Here is a 21,450-nt window from a genome sequence, read left to right on the forward strand (position 1 = left end):
GAGAACCGCCCCAGCTCCAGTGGAGGAGGCATCAACTTCCAGGATGAAGGGCCTACTAGCCACTGGACGGTGTAAGATCGGAGCAGAGGCAAACGAGCGTTTCAGGGCAAGAAAGGCGTCCTCGGCTTCGGAAGACCAGACGTTAGACTTCGTCCCCTTACGGGTCAGGACCGTGATGGGCTTGGTGACTGTAGAGAAGTGGGGTACAAACTGTCGGTAATAGTTAGCGAAGCCGAGGAAACGCTGGATGGCCTTTATGCCAACTGGACGAGGCCACTGGAGTACCGCGGACAGCTTCTCCGGATCCATCTTAAGACCGGAATCCGTGATGATATACCCCAAGAAGGGTAACGCAGTTTGCTCGAAGAGGCACTTCTCGATCTTGGCGTAAAGACGATTTTCTCGAAGGCGCTGCAGGACCATGCGTACACTTCTCCGATGGGAGGAGAGGTCGGTCGAGAAAACGAGGATATCATCCAAATACACCACCACGCAGGAATAGCGTAGGTCTCGGAACACCTCATTTACGAATTCCTGAAACACCGCTGGAGCATTGCAGAGACCGAACGGCATGACCAAGTATTCATAATGGCCGTCCCGGGTATTGAAGGCCGTCTTCCACTCGTCCCCCGCTCGGATTCGGATTAAGTTGTAAGCTCCCCGCAGATCCAACTTCGTGAAGATTCTGGCCCCCCTCAGCCGGTCGAAGAGTTCAGGAATCAGCGGGAGCGGGTACCGGTTTTTAACAGTGATGTTGTTCAGGCCCCGGTAATCAATACAGGGTCGCAGGGATCCATCTTTCTTCCGGACGAAGAAGAAACCTGCGCCCGCAGGGGACGAGGACTTCCGGATGAACCCCTTGGCCAGATTCTCCTGTATATATTCCGACATAGCCGAGGTCTCTGCTGGGGACAAAGGATAAGTTCTCCCTCTGGGAGGAGTGGCTCCGGGAACTAGGTCGATAGGGCAGTCATAGGAGCGATGAGGGGGTAAGGAGTCCGCCTCCTTTTTGCTGAACACATCGGCAAACGTGTGATAGGGTGCGGGTAGGCCCGGAAGGTCGGCAGGCTTCGAGCATGGACGGGGACGAGTGAGAGCCCGTAGGCAGTGCTCCTGGCAGGAGTGCCCCCAACGGAGAACTTCCCCAGAGCGCCAGTCAATCACCGGCTCGTGCCGTCTGAGCCAGGGTAGCCCTAGAAGAACAGCATGGGCTAGTTGTGGCAGGACATAAAAGGCTATCTTTTCGAGGTGCAGAGCTCCGATTTGGAGGTCTACTTCGACGGTAACCATGGTGATGAGTCCGGGTAAAGGTTTACCATCAACGGAGGAAATAGCGCGAGGGTTCTTCAATACCAACACCGGAATCTGGAGTTTGTCAACCTCCTCCTGGCGGATGAAATTACCGGCAGCACCCGAGTCCACATACGCCTCCACAGATCCACGCTCCCGACCTGTAATTAGCAAAGCTGAAAGGGTAAGGGGGAGAGAGGAATTTTGATCACCTAGGGGGTCCTCTCTTACCTGACCTAGGTGAAGGCATTTCCCGACCTCTCTGGCTTCTCCGGACAAGAACGCACAAAATGGTTGGCACCTCCACAGTACAGGCAGAGACCCTTGGTCATCCTCTCCCTGCGGCGTTGCTCGGACAGTCTGACACGATCAATCTGCATAGGCTCAGGAGCGGTACTAACAGGAGATACAGGGAAACGGGGGACAGGAGCCTGATACAGCCTAAAGGACCTTCTCTCTCCGACTGCCTCTCGAGCGCGCTCCTGAAAGCGTAGATCAATGCGAGTGGCCAGCGAAATAAGGTCCTCCAGAGTGGTGGGGGTGTCTCGCCCGGCAAGCTCATCCTTGATCTTACTGGAGAGGCCTCTCCAAAAGGCTCCCACAAGAGCCTCATTGTTCCACCCCAACTCAGAAGAGAGGGTCCGGAAGCGGATGGCGTATTGCCCCACTGTGAGGGAACCCTGGCGGAGGTTAAAAAGGGCCTCCGTGGAGGATGCTAAGCGACCCGGTTCATCGAATACCTTGCAAAAGGTTTCCAAGAAGGTCTGTATACTTAACACTACGGGGTCATCTCTCTCCCACAAGGGGTTCACCCAGGACAGGGCCTCACCCTCGAGATGGGACACAACGAACGCCACCTTGGCGCGGTCAGTGGGGTACTGAAGGGGGGCAAGCTCAAAATGTAGCCTGCATTGATTTAGAAAACCCCGGCATAACTTGGGATCTCCGCTGTACCTGGGGGGTTTACCCAGACGGGGAGCCGGAGTAGAGACTACGTCCGGGGAGGAAGTTGCAGCGGCAGCAGAGGATTGCAGAGCAAGCAATCGATCATCCACGGATGCCATGTAACCTAAGATGTGGGATTGAGCGTCGCGCTGCTGCGCGAGCTCCTGCTGGAGGCTGACTAAGAGGGGAGCGTGCCCGGGGTCAGAGGTCTGCAGGGCGGACAACCGGGTGTCCATAGACTTCATAAAGGACATTATCCGGGTCTGATTTTCACGAAGAAAAAGCAATTCCTTTTGTGTGGCGGCTGCGGCACCGGCGGGATCCATGGCCTGGTGATACTGTGACGCCTCTGGCTAATACGTCCAAGAGTGGACCCTCTGGATCGCGGATCCGGAGCCCCTGGGCCGAGCGCACCTGGTGAAGACCGACCCCTGTACAGGGATCGTTAGGGGCAGGACCGCAGGGGGCGGAACCGCGACAGCCGGAGCCAGCAGGGACGACTCGGAGGACAGGCAGACAGAGCAGGAATAGCGGGGTGGAAAGGCGGAAGGTAATGGCTAGGAGACTACAGGAAAGGTTCAGCGGGAACCACGGGGAGGAGACAGACAGACGGAAATGGACCAGGAACAGGGCAGACAATGGGAACGGCAAGGATAGGCAGGGTACACTGGAAAAGGTATGGCCGATGGGTGCTGCAAGTCACAAACAATCACCAGGCGCCCTCAGAATAGAGCGGACGCCTGATATATGCGGAGACCGGAAGTGCGCCCTACAGACCCTCCCCTAGCGACGCCCCCTACCAACAGAAGAGGCCGGGGGAACGCGCGTGCGCGGCCTAAGGCCGGCGCGGTTACCCGTAGCAGAGCGGTGAGCAGCGCGGAAGAGCGCGCGGACAGGGGGACGCAGGTGAGAGGAAGCTGCGGCGGGCACCGCCGCTGAAGGGGCATCGGCGGGCACGGCCGCCGATGTCACAGAAAGACAACGTTGTAGCATTTTAATTCTCTACATTCCCACAAATTGATTCCGCCATCATTTCAAGATGCTTCTTCTGAATTTTCATCCATTTTCCCTTTTTTTTTAAAGAAAAATATTTTAAATTTACTTTATTTTTATAAGTAAACCTTTAGCTGTTTTTCAATAGCAATTACACGCTGCCACATAAATTGATATAAATGCATATTATTATTAATTACCTCACTCACCTCCAATCTGATTTCCATCCACAAAACTTTCCTGCATGGTACATTATATTATGATACACATGTAGGTGATGATGACTCATGCTCACGCTGCTTAACAACGTTGCAGCATTTTAATTCCCCAGATTTCCACTAATTGAAGCCACCCACATCATTTTCTTAATTTGTAATATTGGACTTAAGATGTGAGCGTTGACAGCAGGGAACATATGTATGAAAGATCAGCACATAGAGCAAATCTGCAAGTTTATTCCCATACAGCCTGAGGAATTCAAAGGGAACTTATGTCCAATAAGGGCTCGATGGCACTTGCGATTAAATCGGACGAATGTAATCCGATTAAAAATCAAATTGCATTCGGACCAATTTTATTCTATCATTGTGTGTTCATCTGCAATTTTTTTTCTAGCACGGATCAGATCACGATCGTACTGAAAATAAATCATGGCATACGAAAATCGGATCGCATTCACCAATAGAAGTCAATGGGTGAGAGAAAAAAATTTGCACAGCATTCGGACCATGCGAGTGCTGTCCGACTTTTACACAACCATGTCCTTGAAAAGCCGGCAATTCATCAGCAGAGTACAGTAAAATCACAAGGTGACCCAACAGAATAGAATAGATATATACACATAGAATCCATAGATATAAAGATGTGAGTGACATAAATAAATAAATCTCTAAAAAAAAATTGGGTGGGCTCCCCCAACATTTTAATTACCAGCAGAGGGAAAGCAGACAGCTGGATGTTATGAATGAGTCACTGGAGGAGGAGAAAACAAAAATACAAGCTAAGTCCAGAAAACCTGAGAGGTTGGTAGTTATCGGATTGCAGACCCCTGATCCTATACACCACAACTAACAGTAGCAGTGGGGGGTTCCTACGGAGCCCTAGACCCCTCGTCACAGCCGGAGAACTACATAAGCCTAAAGTAGGAAAGGGGAAATCTAAACTGCCCCAGAGCAGACCCCAAAGCAATAGACAGCCCCCAACATGTATTGTCGGTGAAAAACAGATGAAAACACAAACACAGACAGAAAGACAGGCTGAGCAAACGATGGGGCCCAACTAACTAGATAGAACAGGACAGAAAAGATGCTGGCTGCAATCCACAAAAAACCCTACCAAAAATGTCCCAACCGTCTGATAGGGAAAAACGCCCTGAAGTCGCTAGACTTCAAAATCACTATATCAGCACTCAGGTATATTCTGAAAACAGAGCAAAGAGATCAACTGATCAGAGACAAAAATGGAATTCAGCCAGTCCCAACCAGGACTGGCTGAATACAAACACTAAGGAAACCAGACAAAATCTCATGGAATATTAGCAGGGCAAAAACTTAGCTTTTAGTAGACAGGAACAAAACTGGATGCAAGAGCTCAGAGCAGAAAGGATCACCAGCAGCCCTGCAGGGCGTCGGCTGCCTTATATCCACTCAGAAATTCCAGATGTCCAATCACACTCCGCCTGTTCAGATGACAGGTTCTTCCCATCCCAATCAATTTCACTACCTCTCTTCACCAGCAGAGGGAATTCATCAGACATCAAAGGTGAAGGGGAGAATGAACTCACAACAGTACCTCCCCCTTGAGGAGGGGTCACCGAACCCTCATCCACCCCACCAGGGCGATCAGGATGGGCCCGATGAAAAGCACGCACCAATCTTTCGGCATGAATATTGGATGCAGGGACCCAAGAATTATCCTCCTGGCCATAACCCTTCCATTTAACCAAATACTGGAGTCTCCGTCTAGCCAGACGAGAATCCAGTATCTTCTCAACCTCATATTCCACATTACCTTCAACCAATACAGGGTCAGGAGGTGCCACCACAGGAACTACTGGCTCAACAAACCTCTTTAACAGAGACTTATGAAACACGTTATGGATCTTGAATGTAACAGGAAGAGCCAATCGAAAAGAGACCGGATTAAGAATCTCCAAAATCTTGTAAGGTCCAATATATCTAGGTTTAAACTTTGGAGAAGCCACATTCATAGAGATATTCTTTGATGACAACCAAACCATATCACCCACCTTAAACCGGGGACCAATGGTCCTATGCCGGTTGGAAAACCTCTGGGCCTTTTCCTGGGAGAGAGACAACTTATACCACTTGGTCCCAGATCTGGTGCATTCTCTCCACCACAGTGTCAACACCTGGGCAGGCAGAAGACTCCACCTGCCCTGAAGAGTAATTTTGTGGCAGCCATAGCCCTTTCAAAACTCAGCCACATACCTTGCTTGGCTCACACCTTGAACCTGGTGGTGCAGTGCTTCCTCAATAATTATCCAGAGTTAACAGCCCTGCTCCAGAAGGTGCGAAGACTGTGCCGGTCGCCTGTATACTCCATTCGTATGCAGAAGCTGCAGCGATTGCTCCACCTTCCCAACCACCGCCTCATTATCGACATTGCAACAAGGTGGAACTCCACCCTGCACATGGTTGAGCGGCTGTGCGAGCAGAGGCAGGCCATAATGCATTTGTGGGAGGATACACAGCCAGGCACTTTGAGAGCAGACATGGAGTTGACAGGTGTGCAGTGGTCAAAGCTGAAAGACCTCTGTAAAGTCTTTCAGTGTTTTGAGGAATGCACACGGCTGGTAAGCGCAGACGACGCCATCCTAAGCATGAGCATCCCACTTATGCGTCTGCTCATGCAAACTTTGACGCACCTTAAGGAGCAGGCGTCTGCAGCCAATGTTGACGAGGAGGAAGAGGTGGAGGGAATCCTTGATGACATTCAGCCATTGTCTGCTCAGGGACCTCTCCTGGACGAGGTGGAGGAAGAAGAGGAGGAGGAGGATGATGATGGGGATGATTACTTAGGGGAGGAGGATGCATCTCGTGGGGCAAGTGAAAATGTTGGCGTGGCAAGATCTGGTACAGGGTTTGTGCGTGACTGGAGGGATGTGGATTTGCCAGAAAGTGCTCCTCCAACCAGCACACTCAGTGCATCATTGACACCGGGAACATTGGCCCACATGTCAGATTATGCCTTGCGGATCCTAAAAAGGGACCCCCGCATTGCCAAAATGATGAACGATGACGACTACTGGTTGGCCAGCATCCTGGATCCATGCTATAAAGGCAAATTACAAAACATCATGCCACAGGAGAACCTTGACCTAATATTGGCTACTAAACAAGCAACTCTGGTTAACCGGTTGGTTGAGGCATTCCCAGCACACAGCAGCGATGATGGTTCTCACACGAGCCGTACGGGCCGGGGGCAGCTTGGCAGAGGTGTTCGTGGTGCACACAGCAGAAGTGGCGTTGGAGACAGGGGTTTCATGACAATGTTGTGGACTGATTTTTCACGGACCGCTCACACAACTGTTAATACAGCATCGATGGAAAGTGACAGGAGACAGCAGTTGTCAACTATGGTTAACAACTACTTTTCCTCCCATATCGATGTTCTCCCGCACAGGTCATTCCCCTTTGACTATTGGGCCACTAAACTGGACACCTGGCCTGAATTGGCACAATATGCCTTACAGGAGCTCGCTTGCCCAGCTGCAAGTGTGCTATCGGAAAGAGTCTTCAGTGCAGCTGGATCAATCCTGACAGAAAAAAGGACCCGTCTGTCAACCCAAAATGTGGATGATCTAACCTTCATTAAAATGAACCATGCATGGGTTTCCAAGGATTTTGTCCCACCTTCCCTTGATGACACATAGGTTGCCAGAAAAATGGCTTGCTTTGGTCCTCCTCCTATTCCGCGAACTTGACCTATTTCGCCTTTTGCAGCAGCTGAATGACCCACATCTACATATGCCACTTTGTAAACCTCCCTAAGTGGGCGGCCCCCGTGCGAGTGCCGTTGCCCTGGACAGGTGGGTAGGCCGACTCTTGGGCGCGGGCACTGGCATAGGGTCCCTCATAGTGCAATCAAGTGTCTCTGACAGTGGTGGTGCACACCCGCCGTCAGACACACCGCCGTACTATGAGGGGCCCAGTGCCAGTACCGACGCCCACGAGTGTGCCCCCCTTGCTTTGGCAGGGCACCAGCATTTGCAATGTTTACCTCTCCCTGCTCCTCCGCTGTGTAGTCTGTGCTGTCAAATCCTTCACTGGGACTGCCACTACAAATTGATTGAACTGAAAGAAGATGGTTAAGATGTAGCTATGCCCTGTCCTGCTGGCCGGGCTCTAGCTCCAGATGATCAGTGGCTTCCATTTCTTATGGACGTCGACTCACAATTACATGCAGTGGTGGTTTATCATCAGCTTTCACAGTTTTCCTACTCACAAACGTGTGACATTCCGGCGCACATTTCAAAATGTGCCCTCTCATGCCAAATAGAATCGCCTACGGCCTGTGGCTTCTGTCTTTTGCACTCCAAAGTTACGTGACAGAACATGATAGCCAGTGAGCACCATGTTTACATCGCTCCCTGTGATAAAAATTGGATTGAGATGAGTAACAGTGATGGAATCAACGGAAGTGCGATACAGCAAGACTTTATTCACAAAAAAATGTTTTCACTGTCTCAACACACAAATTAATTGAGGGTCAGCATCGCCTATGAGAATTGTGACTGAAGTTTTTCCTGTGAATAGTAATTCCTAGATTTCTGCAATCACTAGCCTTTATGTCAGTAATTGTATGCATCTCATTTCCTATTGCGGAGAGGCTGGACTGTATTACTGAGACAGAAATATATATGAAGATTTAAAAATAACACCAAAAGTATATAGTTGTGTACGCCTCAAATGCATTTCCTTTTTTCCACTTTTTAGATTGCTGTGTAATCCATACTGAGAACACGGAGATTTTACATGTTTAAACTATGCTTTATATACCTGCTATCCAGTGATAAAGTACCCTTTCTCAACATTGTACAATCTGGTCAAATCCATACTGGGCCTAAGAACATCTGAGTCTGCCTCCTGATCTATAGACATATATTTTTAATTTGTAAACTAGGCTACATATATACGTGTTATCCGGTGAAACTTTACCCTTTATCAACCTTCTACAATGTTGTTGAATCCATACTGGGCCTGAGAACGGGCTGCCGAGCTGTTAAGCAAGCTACAGCACCTGGGGTTTGGACACGTAATTTTTTCAGGAATGACGGTTAGGCCTAACTCCGGAATTGCGGTTGACCTGAACTTACTGGGAAATCATCGTTCGCGGGGAATAATCTAAATCCCAGATCCCCATCACTAACGGAGTTCAGCAGGTTATCTGCACCTGTAAGCGACAAAAGCTGGTCCTTTCAGTGTAGCGTGCATGCAGCCCCGGACATGTACTGGAATGCTAGACCTGTTATTGCTCGATCTCATGTGCCACAGCCTCGTGTATCCCTCTAGTAAGCTTGACGCGTACCGCGGGGCCATGCCGGAGTCTCGGTCGTTAACGGAATAAAGCTGAGAAATCGCTAGCACAACTACAAACGGACATACCACACCACACACAGAATCGACAAAGCTTGCAATCTGTCCATCTTTTCTGTAGCTTGTATGATAGTGGTTTCCCGGGTGCAGTCCAATTAAGCCACAGGCTCCACTCCTGGTGGTGCCCTTTTGGACATTCCTTTAAGGTTCAGCTTTGCAATCATACTGCCCCCGGAAACCAAAAACTTTGCCTTCAGGGACGCTGTTTGGAGGTTCGTGGGAATAATGCCGCCCGATCAGCAGTCGGCATATGGGTCGCCCTCCCAGGGCTGTGGGGTACTCGGTACCGGGCCGGTGTCAGTGGGATGTGTCACAGCAGCGGTGACCCGGACGGTGGCCCTGGGCGCCCATGTAAATGGCATGGTATAATGGTAAAGAGTTTATATAGATAGTTTGACGCCACCTGTGGTGTTCGGCAACATAGATGTTAGGCCGACCCTGCATGCAGATCCTCTGAGACTGATGGTGTTGTGCAGCAAAGATGGTGAAGCTCCCCACAGGTGGAGCTGGAGTCCCAGGGAAGTGTAGATGTAATGATGGGGGAAAGGCACAGGCGGTGTAGGTGCTGGTACCCAGATGTAGCGGTGCTGGAATAACTGTAGGACACCAGAGCGTGCAGTTCCAAAGCTTTACTCACAGTCTGCAGGTTACACAGATGCCTGCCTCCGTGCTGTGTCCTCCGGGTCAGGACCTCTGCCAACCTCTGGGACCAGAATGGAGAAGCTCCCTTCCAACACTCCGCCAACATGTACCTTCCTGAACGTCTCCTTTCTAGCGCTTGTGGGAAAAGCACTCACAGGACTGTGGTTCACTGAAACGCCTCCTGTCTAACAGATGTTCCTCAGACTTTACTTGTATGGCAGACAGCTGTAGCCTTTTCCTTCTGCCTCGCACATGTCGATGCTGGGGCCTCCGAGCCTTAGTTGGGTACAGAGTAGAGTTGAGCGACTTTTGGTTTTTTAGGGTCGAGTTTCGTTTCGTGAAACCCGACTTTTCCAAAAGTCGGGTCGAGCAAGATCGGCCGATTATAGGGAATAGTATAGTATAATGAGCCCTGTAAATGCTGCTCCAGTGTCTGATGTCCACCTTTGGAATGTTCCAGTGTATGGTGGGCCCCATATATCATTCTCCAGAGTATAGTGCTCCCCAAAAATTGCTGTCCCAACATTGAAAACAATCAAATAAGTCTCCTCGCTAGGGAATCCCTGTACTAGTCTGGACTCCTCGTCGTCCCCATCTTCCATCTCACTGCACAGTATTTCAACCTTGCAAGTGCTGTGATCCTGAGCAAGCAGGGGGGGCCCACTCGTTGGTGACGGCACTGGCACAGGGCCCCTGATAGTACGGTGGTGTGTCTGATGGCGGGTGGACCGAACCTGCACTTTCATCTGCATCTTCCTCTTTGTCAACATGTAAGATGGAACTGTATATGGGAAGGGTAACCTGAGTTTCATCAGGGTCAGATTCAGGCCGTGTAGCGTGCGAGGGGAATGTAGTGGTCTGGGTCAATGTACCAGCAGATTCATCGAGCAGTGGCTGGGCATCAGTGCACTTGTGTCGCCCCCAGGAGTACGGTCGCCACAGTGGCATTACCTTCCTCCTAGGGAGTGTGATGTCATGCTTGGGAGCAACGAAGGATCTCTCTAGCTCTGATTGGGCGGCATTATTCCCACGAGTCATGACCCTCCAAACAGCGTTCATAAAGGCAAAGTGTTTGTTTTACGTGGGCAGTATGGTTGCAAAGCTGAACCTTAAAGGAATGTCCAGAAGGGCACCACCAGGAGTGGAGCCTACGGTTAAATTCGACTCCACCTGGGAAACCTCAACCATGCCAGCTACAGAACAGATGCACACATTGCAAGCTTAATTCCGTTAACGAACGAGACTCCGTCATGCCCCGCGGTCCGAGTCTGGCTTACTAGAGGGACACGTGAGGCTCTGGTACATGAGATTGGCCAATAACTGGTGTGTCATGCCCTTACATGTCCGTGGCTGCATGTGCGCTACACTGAAAAGGCCAGCGTTTGTCGCTTACAGGTGCAGATAACCCGCTGAACAACGTTAGTGATGGGGATCACTGATTACAATTATTACCCGCGAACGATGATTTCCCAGTAAGTGCAGGTCAACCGCAGTTCCGGAATTAGGCCTAACCGTCATTCCTGAAAAAATGAAAAACTTACGTGTGCAAACCACAGGTGCTGTAGCTTGCTTAACAGCTCGCCAGCCGTTCTCACGCCCAGTATGGATTACACGTGATTGCACAAAGGTGAGAAAGGGTACCATATCCCCGGATAACATGTATGGATAGCGTACACATTCAAAATATATGTCTATACATCAGGAGGCAGGCTCAGACGGTGTTAGGCCCAGTATGGCTTGCACGTGATTGCACAAAGGTGAGAAAGGGTACCGTATCCCCGGATAACATGTATGGATAGCGTACACATTCAAAATATATGTCTATACATCAGGAGGCAGGCTCAGACGGTGTTAGGCCCAGTATGACTTGCACGTGATTGCACAAAGGTGAGAAAGGGTACCGTATCCCAGGATAACATGTATGGATAGTGTACACATTCAAAATATATGTCTATATATCAGGAGGCAGGCTCAGACGGTGTTAGGCCCAGTATGGCTTGCACGTGATTGCACAAACGTGAGAAAGGGTACCGTATCCCCGGATAACATGTATGGATAGCGTACACATTCAAAATATATGTCTATACATCAGGAGGCAGACTCAGACGGTGTTAGGCCCAGTATGGCTTGCACGTGATTGCACAAAGGTGAGAAAGGGTACCGTATCCCCGGATAACATGTATGGATAGCGTACACATTCCAAATATATGTCTATACATCAGGAGGCAGGCTCAGACGGTGTTAGGCCCAGTATGGCTTGCACGTGATTGCACAAAGGTGAGAAAGGGTACCGTATCCCCGGATAACATGTATGGATAGCGTACACATTCAAAATATATGTCTATACATCAGGAGGCAGGCTCAGACGGTGTCAGGCACAGTATGGATTTGACGGCCCAGACTACACAGCGGAGGAGCAGGGAGAGGTAAAGATTGCAAATGCTGGGGCCCTGCTCAAGCAAGGGGGGTCCACTCGTGGGCGTCGGTACTGGCACTGGGCCCCTCATAGTACGGCGGTGTGTCTGACGGCGGGTGTGCACCACCACCGTCAGAGTCACTTGATTGCACTATGAGGGACCGTGTGCCAGTGCCCGCGCCCAAGAGTCGGCCTACCCACCTGTCCAGGGCAACGGCACTCGCACGGTGTCGTGCGCTAGGTGGTGACCCCGGCCATGGGGGGGGAGGCAGCACAGTTAGGGAGTTTTAGAAAGTGGCATATGTTGATGTTGGACATTCAGCTGATGCAAAAGGCGAAATAGGTCAAGTCCCAGGAAGAGGTGGACCAAAGCAAGCCATTTTTCTGTCACCCTATGTGTCATCAGGGGAAGGTGGGACAAAATCCTTGGAAACCCATGCATGGTTCATTTTAATGAAGGTTAGATCATCCACATTTTGGGTTGACAGACGGGTCCTTTTTTCTGTCAGGATTGATCCAGCTGCACTGAAGACTCTTTCCGATAGCACACTTGCAGCTGGGCAAGCGAGCTCCTGTAAGGCATATTGTGCCAATTCAGGCCAGGTGTCCAGTTTAGCGGCCCAATAATCAAAGGGGAATGACCTGTGTGGGAGAACATCGATATGGGAGGAAAAGTAGTTTGTAACCATAGTTGACAACTGCTGTCTCTTGTCACTTTCCATCGATGCAGTATTACCAGTTGTGTGAGCGGTACTTGAAAAATCAGTCCACAACATTGTCATGAAGCCCCTGTCTCCCACGCCACTTCTGCTGTGTGCACCATGAACACCTCTGCCAAGCTGCCCCCGGCCCGTACGGCTCGTGTGAGAACCATCACCGCTGCTGTGTGCTGGGAATGCCTCAAGCAACCGATTTACCAGAGTTGCTTGTTTATTAGCCAATATTAGGTCAAGGTTCTCCTGTGGCATGATGTTTTGTAATTTGCCTTTATAGCGTGGATCCAGGATGCTGGCCAACCAGTAGTCGTCATCGTTCATCATTTTGGCAATGCGGGGGTCCCTTTTTAGGATCTGCAAGGCATAATCTGACATGTGGGCCAATGTTCCCGGTGTCAATGATGCACTGCGAGTGCTGGGTGGAGGAGCACTTTCTGGCAAATCCACATCCTTCCAGTCACACACAAACCCTGTACCAGATCTTGCCACGCCAACATTTTCACTTGCCCCACGAGATGCATCCTCCTCCCCTAAGTAATCATCCCCATCATCATCCTCCTCCTCCTCTTCTTCCTCCACCTCGTCCAGGAGAGGTCCCTGAGCAGACAATGGCTGAATGTCATCAAGGATTCCCTCCTCCTCTTCCTCCTCATCAACATTGGCTGCAGACGCCTGCTCCTTAAGGTGCGTCAAAGTTTGCATTAGCAGACGCATAAGTGGGATGCTCATGCTTAGGATGGCGTCGTCTGCGCTTACCAGCCGTGTGCATTCCTCAAAACACTGAAGGACTTTACAGAGGTCTTTCAGCTTCGACCACTGCACACCTGTCAACTCCATGTCTGCTCTCAAAGTGCCTGGCCGTGTATCCTCCCACAAATGCATTATGGCCTGCCTCTGCTCGCACAGCCGCTCCACCATGTGCAGGGTGGAGTTCCACCTTGTTGCAATGTCGATAATGAGGCGGTGGTTGGGAAGGTGGAGCAATCGCTGCAGCTTCTGCATACGAACGGAGTGTACAGGCGACCGGCGGATGTGCGCGCACAGTCTTCGCACCTTCTGGAGCAGGGCTGTTAACTCCGGATAATTTTTGAGGAAGCACTGCACCACCAGGTTCAAGGTCTGAGCCAAGCAAGGTATGTGGCTGAGTTTTGAAAGGGCTATGGCTGCCACAAAATTACGGCCGTTATCACTAACTACCTTGCCTGCCTCAAGATGTACACTGCCCAGCCATGACTCAGTTTGTCGCTTCAAGTACTCGGCCAGCACCTCGGCGGTGTGTCTGTCGCCCAAACACATCATCTGCAACACAGCCTGCTGACGCTTTCCACTAGCTGCTCGATAGGGGGACACCTCGTGTGCAACAGTGGCAGCTGCAGATGGAGTGCTCGTACGACTGCGCTCTGTGGACGAGCTTTCGCTTCTGGAGGAGGGTCGAACGCCTACAGCCAACTGTTTCCTATACCGTGGGCTAGGCAGCACTGTCCCACCACCGCTGTCCCCTGTGGACCCTGCATCCACCACATTAACCCAGTGTGCAGTGATGGACACGTAACGGCCCTGGCCATGCCGACTGGACCATGCATCAGTTGTGAGGTGCACCTTTCCACTCACTGACTGCTTGAGTGCATGGACAATGCGGTCTTTTACATGATGGTGGAGGGCTGGGATGGCTTTGCGAGAGAAGAAGTGGCGACTGGGTAGGTCATAGCGTGGTACTGCATAGGCCATGAGTTCGCGGAAAGCTGCGCTTTCCACCAACCGATAGGGCATCATCTCAAACGAGATTAGTTTGGCAATGTGGGCGTTCAAACCCAGTGTACGCGGATGAGAGACTGAGTACTTTCTTGACCTACTCATAGTGTCTGGGAGGGTGAGCTGGACTTGAGAGCTGCATATGGTGGAAGTAGCGGTGGACAGGGCGGACTGAGAGAGGGTTGATGATGGTGATGGAGTTGGTGTTCTTTCTGATGGCCTAGATTCAGTATTTCGTTGATATAACAGTGGGATTCCCTGACTGCTGTGGCCTTGCAACGACACCTCAACATTTGCTGCTGTGCTAACCGGTGGGCTTACAGTGGGGGAAACAATGTAGCGTTGTTGACTACCTTCTTTGTGATCAGTTGCACATGTGGCACTTGAGGTTTGGTGTTGTGTCCACGCTTGCAAGTGCATGCTGGTTAAATGTCTAAGCATGCAACTGGTATTCAAATTTTTCAGATTTTTCCCTCGGCTAAAGGTCTTTGCGCACTTCTTACAGATAACCTTGGTCTGATCATGAGGATTTTGTTCAAAAAAGTGCCACACTGCACTCTTCCTACTTTGGCAGACATTTTGCGGCCTAGCACGCTGTGATCTTTTGACCGTCTGGACAAGCTGTCCAGCAACTCTTTTGATTTTTGGAACCTGTCTTTGGAGTGCTCCGGGCCTGCCAGATAACAGCTGTTGCGATGTCGATGTCTGCTGTGGATGCTCCTCCTCATCTGAGCTATTGGAAGCAGCACCCTCTTCCCCCAATAGATGCCAATCTGGGTCAACAACTGGGTCATCCATCACCTCCTCTTCAATGTCATGTGCACCTTCCTCTGTGTCACCGTGTATGGTGGTATAGTGTGCGGGAAGGGGCACCTGAGTCTCATCAGGGTCAGAATCTGGCTCTGTACACTGCGAGGACAATGTAGTGCTCTGAGTGAATGTACCAGCAGAATCATCTATCAGCGGCTGTGCATCAGTGCACTCCATGTCAGATTCATCTTGGCCTGGATAATTCACCATTTCACTTGATAATCCAGGCATGGTATGTGAAAACAGCTCCATGGAGTAATCAGTAGTATGGCCTGCATCATCCTTCAATCTTGGTTGGGGTGAAGGACACAAGGAAAGGTGTGGTTCATGAACATGAGCCTCCAATGACGACTCAGTGCTTTTATTTTTTACAACTTCAGAAGAGGAGGCGATAGAGCTGGAGGCTGAGTCAGCAATGTAAGACAAAACTTTTTCCTGAAGCTCTGGCTTTAAAAGCGGTTTGCCAACTCCTAGAAAACTAAGACTTCGAGGCCTTGTGGAGCTAGACGATGACGCAGGCTCAACACCTCCTGCATTCGGTCCTATTTTGCTTTTGCCACTACCATCAGATCCACCACCAACACCATCATTACCAGCTGCCAACCCCCGCCCAATTCCACGGCTTCTTCCACCAGCCTTCCTCATTTTTGGTAGAAATGTAGACAAAATCCAACAAACTATATAGTAATGTAAAACAAGGTACAAGGTGTCTATAGGACAGGGGAGATTTTGAATTTCTGCAGACACTTGTGGACACTGGACACTTTTGGATTGTGTGAGGCCCACTGAATATCAGAGCGCTATGTCACAGGCTCGATGGCACAGGTGTGAAAAAAGTGACTACAGGATAAGGGAGATTTTGAATTTCTGCAGACACTAGTGGACACTGGACACTTTTGGATTGTGTGAGGCCCACTGAATATCAGAGCGCTATGTCACAGGCTCGATGGCACAGGTGTGAAAAAAGTGACTACAGGATAAGGGAGAGTTTGAATTTCTGCAGACACTAGTGGACACTGGACACTTTTGGATTGTGTGAGGCCCACTGAATATCAGAGCGCTATGTCACAGGCTCGATGGCACAGGTGTGAAAAAAGTGACTACAGGATAAGGGAGATTTTGAATTTCTGCAGACACTAGTGGACACTGGACACTTTTGGATTGTGTGAGGCCCACTGAATATCAGAGCGCTATGTCACAGGCTCGATGGCACAGGTGTGAAAAAAGTGACTACAGGATAAGGGAGATTTTGAATTTCTGCAGACACTAGTGGACACTGGACACTTTTGGATTGTGTGAGGCCCACTGACGCTGTATGGTGTGAAAAAATGCATGCTCAGTACCTCAGCAGGACAAAAAAAAAATTGGGATTGCTTTTAAAAAAGCAGTTTGCAGAGCAGTGGGTAAACAGCAATGCAGCTGTCAGGAAGCCTTAGAAGGCAGCCTAACAACCAACACCGCTGATCCACCACAATATAGCCTCCCCTTGCACTGCACACACAGTGACTGGTGTGTTGTACAGGCAAAATCGCTAGCAGCAGAAGCAGTTTTTTTTTCTTCTTCCCTGCCTAACGCTCTCCCTACAGAATCAGCAACCTCTCCCTATGCTAAGATCGGCAGAAGTAAGATGGCGGTCAGCGTGCACGCCCTTTTATAACCCCTGTGACGCCCACCAAAGCAAGCCAATCACTTGCATGCCCTTCTGAAAGATGGTGGTGACCCCTGTCTATGTCATCACGTTGCCCACAGTGTCCGTGGATCCTGATTGGCTGAAAAAGAGCGCAAAACAAACTTTTGAAACGCGACTTTGGCGCGTAAGTCGCCGACCTCGTGGCCGACCTCATCCTAGGGTCGGGTTTCGTTTCATGAAACCCGACTTTGCCAAAAGTCGGCGACTTTTGAAATTTTTCGACCCGTTTCGCTCAACTCTAGTACAGAGCATTTATAGCTGCTACTTCCCCCGGTTTCTGCTGCAGGAACGTCAGTGTCCCTACAAACTCGGAGACCGGAATCGGGACCATGCGCTCCAGCTAGGAGTGAGCCTTAACTCTGCTCATCCTCCAGCTCCCCTTCTCACGTCCACACACTTCCCCTTCCCTGCACAGAGTGCCCTAACTTACCTCCTCCCGACCACAGAGAGCAGCTCCTCAGCAGTCAGGTTCAGAGGTCTCCCTGCTGGCCTGGAGTGGGAAATGTGTTGTGTGTTGGTTTCACTGCTAGAGAGATCCTTCATTGCTCCCAAGCTTGACAACACACTCCCTAGGAGGAAGGCAATGCCACAGTGGCGACCGTACTCTTGGGGATGCCACAAGTGCACTGAGGTCCAGCCACTGCTGGATGATGCTGCTGGTATATTGACCCAGACCACTACATTCCCCTCGCACTCTACACAGCCAGAATCTGACCCAGAGGAGACTCAGGTTCCCCTTCCCGCATACTATACCACCTTACACGGTGACAAAGAGGAAGGTGCAGATGAAAGTGCAGGTTCCTTGAGCAGGTGGGGGGGCATACTCATGGGCGATGGCACTGGCACAGGGCACCGCATAGTACGCAAAAGCGTCTCTGCCGGTGGGAGGGCCTAAACAGCCAAGTGCAGTGAGATGGAAGATGGGGACGACAAGGAGTTCAGAGTAGTGCGGGGATTCCCTAGCAAGGAGACTTATGTAATTGTTTTCAATGTTGGGACAGCAATTTTTGGGGAGCACTATACTCTGGTGAATGATATATGGGGCCCACCATACACTGGAGCATTCCAAAGGTGGACATCAGACACTGGAGCAGCATTTACAGGGCCCATTATACACTAGAGCAGTAGAAATGGGGCCCATTATATATGGAGCATTATTTGGGCCCGTAAGACAGTGGAGCTTCATCCATTGGGACCAACATATACTGTAGCATTATGTGGAGCTCATCATATACGGTTTGAAACATTATATGGGAATAATGATTCCGTATGGAGAAATATATGGGCCTCATTACTCTGTATAGCGCACTAAGCACTGGCCATAATACTGTATGGAGTTATATACTGTCCGTTTTTGGAGGTATTGGAGAATTTAAAATGGATATCAGTCATGAGATGTAAGAAGTGAAGTATTTTTCATTGTACTATACTGCTATTTCTCTGCCGTATCGGAGCATCATGAGTTGTGGTATGTGTTAAAGGGGCGCTCTTTGGCCCTGGGCCCACGAAAACCTGGAGCCAGCCCTCCCCCCGACAACTGTAGCCAAATAACCCCCATTTTTCAGTGTGTAACTAGTATTATGAAGTTAATTAAGGTTGACAAGCTTCAGTAACAAGAATTTATGCTTTTGGCATTCAAATGGGCACTGTTGGTGTGTTTCCTGTCCTCCTCTCACTGCCGAGTTTAATTCTCCATTGACTTACATTGGGTTTCGTGTTTCGGGACGACCCCGACTTTTCCCTATAGTCGGCCGATTTTGCTCGACCCGACTTTTGGAAAAGTCGGGTTTCATGAAATGAAACTCGACCCTAAAAAAACAAAAGTCGCTCAACACTAGTCAGTAAGGACCACGACTTGATGTTTAGCTCCCTCCAACCAATGTCTCCACTCCTCAAATGCCCATTTTATGGCTAACAGTTCCCGATTCCCCACATGATAGTTACGTTCGGATGGGGAGAACTTTCGGGAAAAGAAAGCACAAGGATTCATTTTAGATGTTACAGGATCTTTTTGGGACAAAACAGCTCCTGCATCAATCTCAGAAGCGTCCACCTCTACCTGAAACGGGAGTGAGACATCAGGTTGCCGCAAAACCGGGGCAGAAGTGAACCTTCGCTTCAGCTCCTGAAAGGAAGAAACAGCCTCCGGAGACCAATTCAGCACATCAGCACCCTTCTTAGTCAAATCAGTCAATGGTTTGGCAATACCAGAAAAATTAGCTATAAATTTACGATAAAAATTAGCAAAACCCAAAAACTTCTGGAGGGCCTTCAAAGAAGTGGGCTGAACCCAATCATAAATGGCCTGTACCTTGGCCGGGTCCATTTCAATAGTTGACGGAGACAAAATAAATCCCAAAAATGAAATCCTCTGTACACCAAAAAGGCATTTCGATCCCTTGACATACAGGGAATTCTCCCTCAAAATCCGGAACACAGTCCGAACATGTTCCACATGAGAGTCCCAATCCTTGGAAAAGATCAAAATATCATCCAGATAGATGATCAAAAATGTATCCACAAAATCTCGGAAAATATCATTCATGAAGCACTGGAAGACAGAAGGGGCATTAGTGAGCCCAAAAGGCATCACCAGGTACTCAAAATGTCCCACCGGAGTATTAAATGCCGTCTTCCATTCATCCCCCTGCTTAATGCGAATAAGATTATACGCCCCCCTGAGGTCAAGCTTGGTAAACCAGCAAGCACCTTTAACTCTGGAGAATAGATCAGAAATCAGGGGTAACGGATACTGATATTTAACAGTAATTTTGTTGAGGGAACGATAGTCAATACAAGGCCTTAATGAACCATCTTTCTTGGCCACAAAAAAAAACCCAGCACCTAAGGGTGAAGAGGATGGTCTAATATGACCCTTCTCCAACGACTCCTTAATATAGGATCGCATAGCCTCGTGCTCGGGTACAGATAAATTGAAAAGTCAACCCTTGGGAAATTTACACCCTGGGCTCAGCTCAATTACACAGTCATAACTCCTATGAGGAGGCAAAGATGCAGACTCATTCTCACTAAATACATCATAAAAATTAGCCAAATAGTCAGGAACATCATGCGACTGGGGAGAGGTGGAGAAAATAGGAGCGTCACTAAGGGCACACCGACAACCCCAACTCACCACAGACACAGATTTCCAATCCAAAACTGGATTATGGATTTGCAACCAGGGAAACCCCAGAACGATGGTATCATGCAAATTATGCAACACCAAAAATCTGCAATTTTCTTGATGGTCTGGGGCGACCCGCATTACCACCTGGGTCCAAAACTGAGGTTTATTCTTCGCTAAAGGAGTAGCATCAATACCCCTCAAAGGGATAGGCGTCCGCAGAGGTGTCATAGGAAACCCACAACGTTTAGCAAAATTCAAGTCCATCAGGTTCAGAGCTGCTCCCGAATCCACAAAAGCCTTAGCGGAAAATGTGGACAGGGAGCAGATCAGAGTAATTGCCAGAAGAAACTTAGGTTGAACACCACCCACAGCAAATGTGTGTGCAAAACGTTTCTCTCGTTTAGGGCAGACAGAAATAATATGAGAGGCATCTCCACAGAAAAAACACAGCTTATTACGACTTCTGAACTCCTGACATTGCACCCTAGACAAACTCTATCACAATGCATAGGTTCAGACATTTGTTCAACAGGTGTCAACACCTCTTGTGCAGTTTTGCGTTCACGCAAACGCCGATCAATCTGAATGGCTAATGACATAGAATCGTCAAGACCAGAGGGAACAGGAAATCCTACCATAGTATCTTTTACGGTTTCTGACAAATCCTTCCGAAAGAGAGCTGCCAAGGCACCATCATTCCAGGTAGTAAGGACCGCCCACTTTTGGAACTTTTGACCGTACAACTCTGCAGAATCCTGACCCTGGCTCAATGCCATCAGGGCCTTTTCAGCCTGATCAATAGCATTAGGTTCATCATACAACAACCCCAAGGCCTGAAAAAATGCGTTCACATCAGTCAGAATAGGATCATCAGGTTTCAAAGAAAACGCCCAATCCTGGGGATCGCCGCGCAGCAAAGAGATGACAATTTTAACCTGCTGTGCGGAGCTCCCCGATGAGTTAGGCTTCAAGGCAAAAAATAATTTACAATTATTCTTAAAATTCAGAAATTTAGACCGATCCCCAAAAAACACATCAGGAGTAGGGATCTTTGGTTCAACAGCATGTGAATGAGCAAGATTGGCGGAAATTCCCCGCACTTCAGCAGTAAGCTGGTCCACACGATCAGACAATTGCTTAATCTCTATTGAGAAAAATTCCCCCTACGGCCTCAGAGAAATAGAGGAAAAAATATACACAAAAAAAAATTCTGACACTTTTTTTTTTTTTTTACAATTCTTTCCTGCTATTGAGTACCCTAGAATCTGCGGTATGGCTGGTGATTCTGTTATGAATGAGTCACCGGAGGAGGAGAAAACAAAAATACAAGCTAAGTCCAGAAAACCGGAGAGGTTGGTAGCTATCGGATTGCAGACCCCTGATCCTATACACCACAACTAACAGTAGCCGTGGGGGGTTCCTACGGAGCCCTAGACCCCTCGTCACAG

This window comes from Dendrobates tinctorius, unplaced genomic scaffold (assembly GCF_039654945.1).
Source record: "Dendrobates tinctorius isolate UK_male_01 unplaced genomic scaffold, ASM3965494v1 ptg000154l, whole genome shotgun sequence".
NCBI lineage: Eukaryota > Metazoa > Chordata > Amphibia > Anura > Dendrobatidae > Dendrobates > Dendrobates tinctorius.